This window comes from Hemitrygon akajei, chromosome 11 (genome assembly GCF_048418815.1).
Source record: "Hemitrygon akajei chromosome 11, sHemAka1.3, whole genome shotgun sequence".
Taxonomy (NCBI): Eukaryota; Metazoa; Chordata; class Chondrichthyes; order Myliobatiformes; family Dasyatidae; genus Hemitrygon; species Hemitrygon akajei.
Window position 1 is genome coordinate 70,640,601 of NC_133134.1, and position 12,010 is coordinate 70,652,610.

Here is a 12,010-nt window from a genome sequence, read left to right on the forward strand (position 1 = left end):
TGGGAGGGATTGCCTCTGGTGTACATGTGGGAGTGATTGCCTCTGGTGTACATGTGGGAGGGATTGCCTCTGTTGAGCACATGGGAGGGATTGCCTCTGTTGTACACGTGGGAGTGATTGCATCTGGTGTACACGTGGGAGTGATTGCCTCTGGTGTACACGTGGGAGGGATTGCCTCTGATGTGCACGTGGGAGGGATTGCCTCTGGTGTACACGTGGGAGTGATTGCCTCTGGTGTACACGTGGGAGGGATTGCCTCTGGTGTGCACGTGGGAGGGATTGCCTCTGTTGTAGACGTGGGAGGGATTCCCTCTGGTGTACACGTGGGAGGGATTGCCTCTGGTGTACATGTGGGAGGGATTGCCTCTGGTGTACACGTGGGAGGGATTGCCTCTGGTGTACATGTGGGAGGGATTGCCTCCGCTGTAAACGTGGGAGCGATTGCCTCTGGTGTACACATGGGAGGGATTGCCTCTGGTGTACACGTGGGAGGGATTGCCTCTGGTGTACATGTGGGAGGGATTGCCTCTGGTGTAAAGGTGGGAGGTATTGTCTCCGCTGTAAATGTGGGAGGGATTGCCTCTGGTGTTCATGTGGGAGGGATTGCCTCTGGTGTACATGTGGGAGGGATGGCCTCTGGTGTACATGTGGGAGGGATTGCCTCTGGTGTACACGTGGGAGGGATTGCCTCTGGTGTACATGTGGGAGGGATTGCCTCTGGTGTAAAGGTGGGAGGTATTGTCTCCGCTGAAAATGTGGGAGGGATTGCCTCTGGTGTACACGTGGGAGGGATTGCCTCTGGTGTACACGTGGGAGGGATTGCCTCTGATGTACATATGGGAGGGATTGCCTCTGGTGTACACGTGGGAGGGATTTCCTCTGGTGTACATGTGGGAGGGATTGCCTCTGGTGTACACGTGGGAGGGATTGCCTCTGGTGTACATGTGGGAGGGATTGCCTCTGGTGTACATGTGGGAGGGATTGCCTCTGGTGTACACGTCGGAAAGATTGCCTCTGGTGTACATGTGGGAGGGATTGCCTCTGGTGTACATATGGGAGGGATTGCCTCCAATGTGCATGTGGGAGGGATTGCCTCTGGTGTACATGTGGGAGGAATTGCCTCTGGTGTACACGTGGGAGGGATTGCCTGTGGTGTACAACCTCGGTGGGTTTCCCTCTGGTGTACAGGTGGGAGGGATTGCCTCCGCTGTAAACGTGGGAGGGATTGCCTCTGGTGTACATGTGGGAGGAATTGCCTCTGGTGTACACGTGGGAGGGATTGCCTCTGGTGTACATGTGGGAGGGATTGCCTCTGGTGTGCACGTGGGAGGGATTGCCTCTGGTGTACACGTGGGAGGGATTGCCTCTGGTGTACACGTGGGAGGGATTGCCTATGGTGTACATGTGGGAGGGATTCCCTCTGGTGTGCACGTGGGAGGGATTGCCTCTGGTGTACACGTGGGAGGGATTGCCTCTGGTGTACACGTGGGAGGGATTGCCTATGGTGTACATGTGGGAGGGATTCCCACTGGTGTGCACGTGGGAGGGATTGCCTCTGGTGTACACGTGGGAGGGATTGCCTCTGGTGTACACGTGGGAGGGATTGCCTCTGGTGTACATGTGGGAGGGATTCCCTCTGGTGTGCACGTGGGAGGGATTGCCTCTGGTGTACACGTGCGAAGGTTTGCCTCTGGTGTACATGTGGGAGGGATTGCCTCTGGTGTACACGTCGGAAAGATTGCCTCTGGTGTACATGTGGGAGGGATTGCCTCCAATGTGCATGTGGGATGGATTAGCCTCTGGTGTACATGTGGGAGGGATTTCCTCTGGTGTACATATGGGAGGGATTGCCTCTGGTGTACATGTGGGAGGGATTTCCTCTGGTGTACATGTGGGAGGGATTGCCTCTGGTGTACATATGGGAGGGATTGCCTCTGGTGTACATGTGGGAGGGATTGCCTCCAATGTGCATGTGGGAGGGATTGCCTCTGGTGTACATGTGGGAGGGATTGCCTCCAATGTGCATATGGGAGGGATTGCCTATGGTGTACATGTGGGAGGGATTTCCTCTGGTGTACATGTGGGAGGGATTGCCTCTGGTGTACATATGGGAGGGATTGCCTCTGGTGTACATGTGGGAGGGATTGCCTCCAATGTGCATATGGGAGGGATTGCCTATGGTGTACATGTGGGAGGGATTGCCTCTGGTGTACACGTGGGAGTGATTGCCTCTGGTGTACATGTGGGAGGAATTGCCTCTGGTGTACACGTGGGAGGGATTGCCTCTGGTGTACAACCTCGGTGGGTTTCCCTCTGGTGTACAGGTGGGAGGGATTGCCTCCGCTGTAAACGTGGGAGGGATTGTCTCTGGTGTACATGTGGGAGGGCTTGCTTCTGGTGTACACGTGGGAGTGATTACCTCTGGTGTGCACGTGGGAGGGATTGCCTCTGGTGTACACGTGGGAGGTATTGCCTCTCGTGTACACGTGGGTAGGATTACCTCAGGTGTACATGTGGGAGTGATTGCTTCTGGTGTACATGTGGGAGTGATTGCCTCTGGTGTACATGTGGGAGGGATTGCCTCTGGTGTACATGTGGGAGGGATTGCCTCCGCTGTAAACGTGGGAGGGATTGCCTCCGCTGTAAATGTGGGAGGGATTGCCTCTGGTGTACATGTGGGAGGGATTGCCTCTGGTGTACATGTGGGAGGGATTGCCACCGGTGTACATGTGGGAGGGATTGCCTCTGGTGTACACGTGGGAGGGATTGCCTCTGGTGTACTTGTGGGAGGGATTGCCACCGGTGTACATGTGGGAGGGATTGCCTCTGGTGTACATGTGGGAGGGATTGCCTCTGGTGTACATGTGGGAGGGATTGCCACCGGTGTACATGTGAGAGGGATTGCCTCTGGTGTACATGTGGGAGGGAGTGCCTCTGGTGTACACGTGGGAGGGATTGTCTCTGGTGGACATGTGGGAGGGAGTGCCTCTGGAGTACACGTGGGATTGATTGCCTCTGGTGTACATGTGGGATGGATTGCCTCTGGTGTACATGTGGGATGGATTGCCTCTGGTGTACACGTAGGAGGGATTCCCTCTGGTGTACACTTGGGATTGATTGCCTCTGGTATACATGTGGGAGGGATTGCCTCTGATGTGCACGTGGGAGGGATTGCCTCTGGTGTACATGTGGGAGGGATTACCTCAGGTATACATGTGGGACAGATTACCTCCACTGTACATGTGGGAGGGATGGCCTCTGGTGTACACGTCGGAGAGATTGCCTCTGGTGTAAATGTGGGAGGGATTGCCTCTTGAACATGTGGGAGGGAGTGCCTCTGCTGTACACGTGGGAGGGATTGCCTCTGGTGTACACGTGGGCGGGATTGCCTCCGCTGTAAACGTGGGAGCGATTGCCTCTGGTCTACACATGGGAGGGATTGCCTCTGGTGTACACGTGGGAGGGATTGCCTCCTGTGCACACATGGTAGGGATTGCCTCTGGTGTAAACGTGGGAGTTATTGCCTCCGCTGTAAATGTGGGTGGGATTGCCTCTGGTGTACATGTGGGAGGAATTGCCTCTGGTGTACACATGGGTGGGATTGCCTCTGGTGTACTTTTGGAGGGATTGCCTCCAATGTGCATGTGGGAGGGATTGCCTCTGGTGTACATGTGGGAGGGAGTGCCTCTGGTGTACACGTGGGAGGGATTGTCTCTGGTGGACATGTGGGAGGGAGTGCCTCTGGAGTACACGTGGGATTGATTGCCTCTGGTGTACATGTGGGATGGATTGCCTCTGGTGTACACGTAGGAGGGATTGCCTCTGGTGTACACGTGGGAGGGATTGCCTCTGGTGTACACTTGGGATTGATTGCCTCTGGTATACATGTGGGAGGGATTGCCTCTGATGTACACGTGGGAGGGATTGCCTCTGGTGTACACTTGGGATTGATTGCCTCTGGTATACATGTGGGAGGGATTGCCTCTGATGTACACGTGGGAGGGATTGCCTCTGGTGTACATGTGGGAGGGATTACCTCAGGTATACATGTGGGACAGATTACCTCCACTGTACATGTGGGAGGGATGGCCTCTGGTGTACACGTCGGAGAGATTTCCTCTGGTGTACATGTGGGAGGGATTGCCTCTTGAACATGTGGGAGGGAGTGCCTCTGCTGTACACGTGGGAGGGATTGCCTCTGGTGTACACGTGGGCGGGATTGCCTCCGCTGTAAACGTGGCAGCGATTGCCTCTGGTGTAAACGTGGGAGTTATTGCCTCCGCTGTAAACGTGGGAGCGATTGCCTCTGGTCTACACATGGGAGGGATTGCCTCTGGTGTACACGTGGGAGGGATTGCCTCAAGTGTACACGTGGGAGGGATTGCCTCTGGTGTACATGTGGGTGGGATTGCCTCTGGTGTACATGTGGGAGGAATTGCCTCTGGTGTACACATGGGTGGGATTGCCTCTGGTGTACATGTGGGAGGAATTGCCTCTGGTGTACACGTGGGACGGATTGCCTATGGTGTACATGTGGGAGGGATTGCCTATGGTGTACACGTGGGAGGGATTGCCTATGGTGTACACGTGGGAGGGATTGCCTCTGGTGTAAACGTGGGAGTGATTGCCTCTAGGGTACACGTGAGAGGGATTGCCTCTGGTGTACATGTGGGAGGTATTGCCTCTGGTGTACACGTGGGAGGGATTGCCTCTGGAGTACACGTGGGAGGGATTGGCTCTGGTATACATGTGGGAGGGAATGCCTCTGGAGGACATGTGAGAGGGATTGCCTCTGGTATACACGTGGGATGGACAGCCTCATGTATACACGTGCGCGGGATTGCCTCTGTTGTACACGTGGGAGGGATTCCCTCTGGTGTACACGTAGGAGGGATTGCCTCTGGTTTACATGTGGGAGGGATTGCCTCTGGTGTACACGTGGGAGTGATTGCCTCTGGTGTACATGTGGGAGGCATTGCCTCTTGTGTACACTTGGGAGGGATTGCCTCCGCTGTAAACGTGGGAGGGATTGACTCCGCTGTAAACGTGGGAGTGATTGCCTCTGGTGTACATGTGGGAGGGATTGCCACTGGTGTACACGTGGGAGGGATTGCCTCTGGTGTACATGTGGGAGGGATTGCCACTGGTGTACACGTGGGAGGGATTGCCTCTGGTGTACACGTAGGAGGGATTGCCTCCGGTGTACATGTGGGACACATTACCTCCACTGTACATGTGGAAAGCATTGCCTCTGGTGAACACGTGGGAGGGATTCACTCTGGTGTACATGTGAGAGGGATTGCCTCTGGTGTACATGTGGGAGGGAGTGCCTCTGGAGTACACGTGGGAGGGATTGTCTCTGGTGTAAATGTGGGAGGGAGTGCCTCTGGAGTACATGTGGAAGGGATTGCCTCTGGTATACACGTGGGATGGACTGCCTCTTGTATACACATGCGCGGGATTACCTCTGGTGTACATGTGGGAGGGATTGCCTCTGGTGTGCACGTGGGAGGGATTGCCTCTGGTGTACATGTGGGATGGATTGCCTCTGGTGTACACGTGGGAGGGATTGCCTCTGGTGTACATGTGGGAGGGATTGCCGCTGGTGTGCACGTGGGAGGGATTGCCTCTGGTGTACATGTGGGAGGGATTGCCTCTGGTGTACATGTGGGAGGGATTGCCTCTGGTGTATACGTGGGAGGGATTGCCTCTGGTGTACATGTGGGAGGGATTACGTCAGGTGTACATGTGGGACAGATTACCTCCACTGTACATGTGGGAGGGATTGCCTCTGGTGTACACGTCGGAGAGATTGCCTCCGGTGTACATGTGGGAGGGATAGCCTCTGGTGTACATATGGGAGGGATTGCCTCTGGTGTACATGTGGGAGGGATTGCCTCTGGTGTACATGTGGAGGGATTGCCTCCAGCGATCACATGGGAAGAATTGCCTCTGGTGTACATGTGGGAGGGATTGCCTCTGGGGTACACGTGCGAGGAATTGCCTCTGGTGTGCATGTGGGAGGGATTGCCTCTGGTTTACACGTCGGAGAGATTGCCTCTGGTGTACATGTGGGAGGGATTGCCTCTTGTACATGTGGGAGGGAGTGCCTCTGGTGTACACGTGGGAGGGATTGCCTCTGGTTTACATGTGGGAGGGATTGCCTCTGGTGTACACGTGGGAGGGATTGCCTCCGCTGTAAACGTGGGAGGGATTGCCTCTGGTGTACACATGGGAGGGATTGCCTCTGGTGTACACGTGGAGGGATTGCCTCCTGTGTACACATGGTAGGGATTGCCTCCACTGTACACGTGTGTGTGATTGCCTCTGGTGTACACGTGGGAGGGATTGCCTATGGTGTACATGTGGGAGGAATTGCCTCTGGTGTACACGTGGGAGGGATTGCCTCTGGTGTACATGTGGGAGGGATTGCCTCTGGTGTACATGTGAGAGGGATTGCCTCTGGTGTACATGTGGGTGGGATTGCCTCTGGTGTACATGTGAGAGGGATTGCCTCTGGTGTACACGTGGGAGGGATTGCCTCCTGTGTACACATGGTAGGGATTGCCTCTGGTGTAAACGTGGGAGGGTTTGCCTATGGTGTACACGTGGGAGGGATTGCCTCTGGTGTACATGTGGGAGGGATTGCCTCTGGTGTACATGTGGGACGGATTGCCTCTGGTGTACACATGGGTGGGATTGCCTCTGGTGTACATGTGGGAGGGATTGCCTCTGGTGTACTTTTGGAGGGATTGCCTCTGGTGTACACGTGAGAGGGATTGCCTCTGGTGTACACGTGGGACGGATTGCCTCTGGTGTACACATGGGTGGGATTGCCTCTGGTGTACATGTGGGAGGGATTGCCTCTGGTGTACTTTTGGAGGGATTGCCTCTGGTGTACACGTGGGAGGGATTGCCTCTGGTGTAAACGTGGGAGTGATTGCCTCTAGGGTACACGTGAGAGGGATTGCCTCTGGTGTACACATGGTAGGGATTGCTTCTTGTGTAAAAGTGGGAGGTATTGCCTCTGGAGTACATGTGGGAGGGATTGTCTCTGGTATACATGTGGGAGGGAATGCCTCTGGAGGACATGTGAGAGGGATTGCCTCTGGTATACACGTGGGATGGACAGCCTCATGTATACACGTGGGAGTGATTGCCTCTGGTGTACATGTGGGAGGCATTGCCTCTTGTGTACACTTGGGAGGGATTGCCTCCGCTGTAAACGTGGGAGGGATTGACTCCGCTGTAAACGTGGGAGTGATTGCCTCTGGTGTACATGTGGGAGGGATTGCCACTGGTGTACACGTGGGAGGGATTGCCTCTGGTGTACATGTGGGAGGGATTGCCACTGGTGTACACGTGGGAGGGATTGCCTCTGGTGTACACGTAGGAGGGATTGCCTCCGGTGTACATGTGGGAGGGATTCACTCTGGTGTACATGTGAGAGGGATTGCCTCTGGTGTACATGTGGGAGGGAGTGCCTCTGGAGTACACGTGGGAGGGATTGTCTCTGGTGTAAATGTGGGAGGGAGTGCCTCTGGAGTACATGTGGAAGGGATTGCCTCTGGTATACACGTGGGATGGACTGCCTCTGGTGTACAACCTCGGTGGGTTTCCCATTGGTGTACAGGTGGGAGGGATTGCCTCCGCTGTAAACGTGGGAGGGATTGTCTCTGGTGTACATGTGGGAGGGCTTGCTTCTGGTGTACACGTGGGAGTGATTACCTCTGGTGTGCACGTGGGAGGGACTGCCTCTGGTGTACACGTGGGAGGTATTGCCTCTCGTGTACACGTGGGTAGGATTACCTCAGGTGTACATGTGGGAGTGATTGCTTCTGGTGTACATGTGGGAGTGATTGCCTCTGGTGTACATGTGGGAGGGATTGCCTCTGGTGTACACATGGGAGAGATTGCCTCCGCTGTAAATGTGGGAGGGATTGCCTCTGGTGTACATGTGGGAGGGATTGCCTCCGCTGTAAACGTGGGAGGGATTGCCTCCGCTGTAAATGTGGGAGGGATTGCCTCTGGTGTACATGTGGGAGGGATTGCCTCTGGTGTACATGTGGGAGGGATTGCCACCGGTGTACATGTGGGAGGGATTGCCTCTGGTGTACACGTGGGAGGGATTGCCTCTGGTGTACTTGTGGGAGGGATTGCCACCGGTGTACATGTGGGAGGGATTGCCTCTGGTGTACATGTGGGAGGGATTGCCTCTGGTGTACATGTGGGAGGGATTGCCACCGGTGTACATGTGAGAGGGATTGCCTCTGGTGTACATGTGGGAGGGAGTGCCTCTGGTGTACACGTGGGAGGGATTGTCTCTGGTGGACATGTGGGAGGGAGTGCCTCTGGAGTACACGTGGGATTGATTGCCTCTGGTGTACATGTGGGATGGATTGCCTCTGGTGTACATGTGGGATGGATTGCCTCTGGTGTACACGTAGGAGGGATTCCCTCTGGTGTACACTTGGGATTGATTGCCTCTGGTATACATGTGGGAGGGATTGCCTCTGATGTACACGTGGGAGGGATTGCCTCTGGTGTACATGTGGGAGGGATTACCTCAGGTATACATGTGGGACAGATTACCTCCACTGTACATGTGGGAGGGATGGCCTCTGGTGTACACGTCGGAGAGATTGCCTCTGGTGTACATGTGGGAGGGATTGCCTCTTGAACATGTGGGAGGGAGTGCCTCTGCTGTACACGTGGGAGGGATTGCCTCTGGTGTACACGTGGGCGGGATTGCCTCCGCTGTAAACGTGGGAGCGATTGCCTCTGGTCTACACATGGGAGGGATTGCCTCTGGTGTACACGTGGGAGGGATTGCCTCCTGTGTACACATGGTAGGGATTGCCTCTGGTGTAAACGTGGGAGTTATTGCCTCCGCTGTAAATGTGGGAGGGATTGCCTCTGGTGTACATGTGGGAGGAATTGCCTCTGGTGTACACATGGGTGGGATTGCCTCTGGTGTACATGTGGGAGGGATTGCCTCTGGTGTACTTTTGGAGGGATTGCCTCCAATGTGCATGTGGGAGGGATTGCCTCTGGTGTACATGTGGGAGGGAGTGCCTCTGGTGTACACGTGGGAGGGATTGTCTCTGGTGGACATGTGGGAGGGATTGCCTCTGGAGTACACGTGGGATTGATTGCCTCTGGTGTACATGTGGGATGGATTGCCTCTGGTGTACATGTGGGATGGATTGCCTCTGGTGTACACTTGGGATTGATTGCCTCTGGTATACATGTGGGAGGGATTGCCTCTGATGTACACGTGGGAGGGATTGCCTCTGGTGTACACTTGGGATTGATTGCCTCTGGTATACATGTGGGAGGGATTGCCTCTGATGTACACGTGGGAGGGATTGCCTCTGGTGTACATGTGGGAGGGATTACCTCAGGTATACATGTGGGACAGATTACCTCCACTGTACATGTGGGAGGGATGGCCTCTGGTGTACACGTCGGAGAGATTGCCTCTGGTGTACATGTGGGAGGGATTGCCTCTTGAACATGTGGGAGGGAGTGCCTCTGCTGTACACGTGGGAGGGATTGCCTCTGGTGTACACGTGGGCGGGATTGCCTCCGCTGTAAACGTGGGAGCGAATGCCTCTGGTCTACACATGGGAGGGATTGCCTCTGGTGTACACGTGGGAGGGATTGCCTCCTGTGTACACATGGTAGGGATTGCCTCTGGTGTAAACGTGGGAGTTATTGCCTCCGCTGTAAACGTGGGAGCGATTGCCTCTGGTCTACACATGGGAGGGATTGCCTCTGGTGTACACGTGGGAGGGATTGCCTCCTGTGTACACGTGGGAGGGATTGCCTCTGGTGTACATGTGGGTGGGATTGCCTCTGGTGTACATGTGGGAGGAATTGCCTCTGGTGTACACATGGGTGGGATTGCCTCTGGTGTACATGTGGGAGGGATTGCCTATGGTGTACACGTGGGAGGGATTGTCTCTGGTGGACATGTGGGAGGGATTGCCTCTGGAGTACACGTGGGATTGATTGCCTCTGGTGTACATGTGGGATGGATTGCCTCTGGTGTACATGTGGGATGGATTGCCTCTGGTGTACACTTGGGATTGATTGCCTCTGGTATACATGTGGGAGGGATTGCCTCTGATGTACACGTGGGAGGGATTGCCTCTGGTGTACACTTGGGATTGATTGCCTCTGGTATACATGTGGGAGGGATTGCCTCTGATGTACACGTGGGAGGGATTGCCTCTGGTGTACATGTGGGAGGGATTACCTCAGGTATACATGTGGGACAGATTACCTCCACTGTACATGTGGGAGGGATGGCCTCTGGTGTACACGTCGGAGAGATTGCCTCTGGTGTACATGTGGGAGGGATTGCCTCTTGAACATGTGGGAGGGAGTGCCTCTGCTGTACACGTGGGAGGGATTGCCTCTGGTGTACACGTGGGCGGGATTGCCTCCGCTGTAAACGTGGGAGCGAATGCCTCTGGTCTACACTTGGGAGGGATTGCCTCTGGTGTACACGTGGGAGGGATTGCCTCCTGTGTACACGTGGGAGGGATTGCCTCTGGTGTACATGTGGCTGGGATTGCCTCTGGTGTACATGTGGGAGGAATTGCCTCTGGTGTACACATGGGTGGGATTGCCTCTGGTGTACATGTGGGAGGGATTGCCTATGGTGTACACGTGGGATGGATTGCCTCTGGTGTAAACGTGGGAGTGATTGCCTCTAGGGTACACGTGAGAGGGATTGCCTCTGGTGTACATGTGGGAGGTATTGCCTCTGGTGTACACGTGGGAGGGATTGCCTCTGGAGTACACGTGGGAGGGATTGGCTCTGGTATACATGTGGGAGGGAATGCCTCTGGAGGACATGTGAGAGGGATTGCCTCTGGTATACACGTGGGATGGACAGCATCATGTATACACGTGCGCGGGATTGCCTCTGTTGTACACGTGGGAGGGATTCCCTCTGGTGTACACGTAGGAGGGATTGCCTCTGGTTTACATGTGGGAGGGATTGCCTCTGGTGTACACGTGGGAGTGATTGCCTCTGGTGTACATGTGGGAGGCATTGCCTCTTGTGTACACTTGGGAGGGATTGCCTCCGCTGTAAACGTGGGAGGGATTGACTCCGCTGTAAACGTGGGAGTGATTGCCTCTGGTGTACATGTGGGAGGGATTGCCACTGGTGTACACGTGGGAGGGATTGCCTCTGGTGTACATGTGGGAGGGATTGCCACTGGTGTACACGTGGGAGGGATTGCCTCTGGTGTACACGTAGGAGGGATTGCCTCCGGTGTACATGTGGGACACATTACCTCCACTGTACATGTGGAAAGCATTGCCTCTGGTGAACACGTGGGAGGGATTCACTCTGGTGTACATGTGAGAGGGATTGCCTCTGGTGTACATGTGGGAGGGAGTGCCTCTGGAGTACACGTGGGAGGGATTGTCTCTGGTGTAAATGTGGGAGGGAGTGCCTCTGGAGTACATGTGGAAGGGATTGCCTCTGGTATACACGTGGGATGGACTGCCTCTTGTATACACATGTGCGGGATTACCTCTGGTGTACATGTGGGAGGGATTGCCTCTGGTGTGCACGTGGGAGGGATTGCCTCTGGTGTACATGTGGGATGGATTGCCTCTGGTGTACACGTGGGAGGGATTGCCTCTGGTGTACATGTGGGAGGGATTGCCGCTGGTGTGCACGTGGGAGGGATTGCCTCTGGTGTATACGTGGGAGGGATTGCCTCTGGTGTACATGTGGGAGGGATTACGTCAGGTGTACATGTGGGACAGATTACCTCCACTGTACATGTGGGAGGGATTGCCTCTGGTGTACACGTCGGAGAGATTGCCTCCGGTGTACATGTGGGAGGGATTGCCTCTGGTGTACACGTGGGGGGGATTGCCTCTGGTGTACATATGGGAGGGATTGCCTCTGGTGTACATGTGGGAGGGATTGCCTCTGGTGTACACGTGGGAGGGATTGCCTCTGGTGTACACGTGAGAGGGA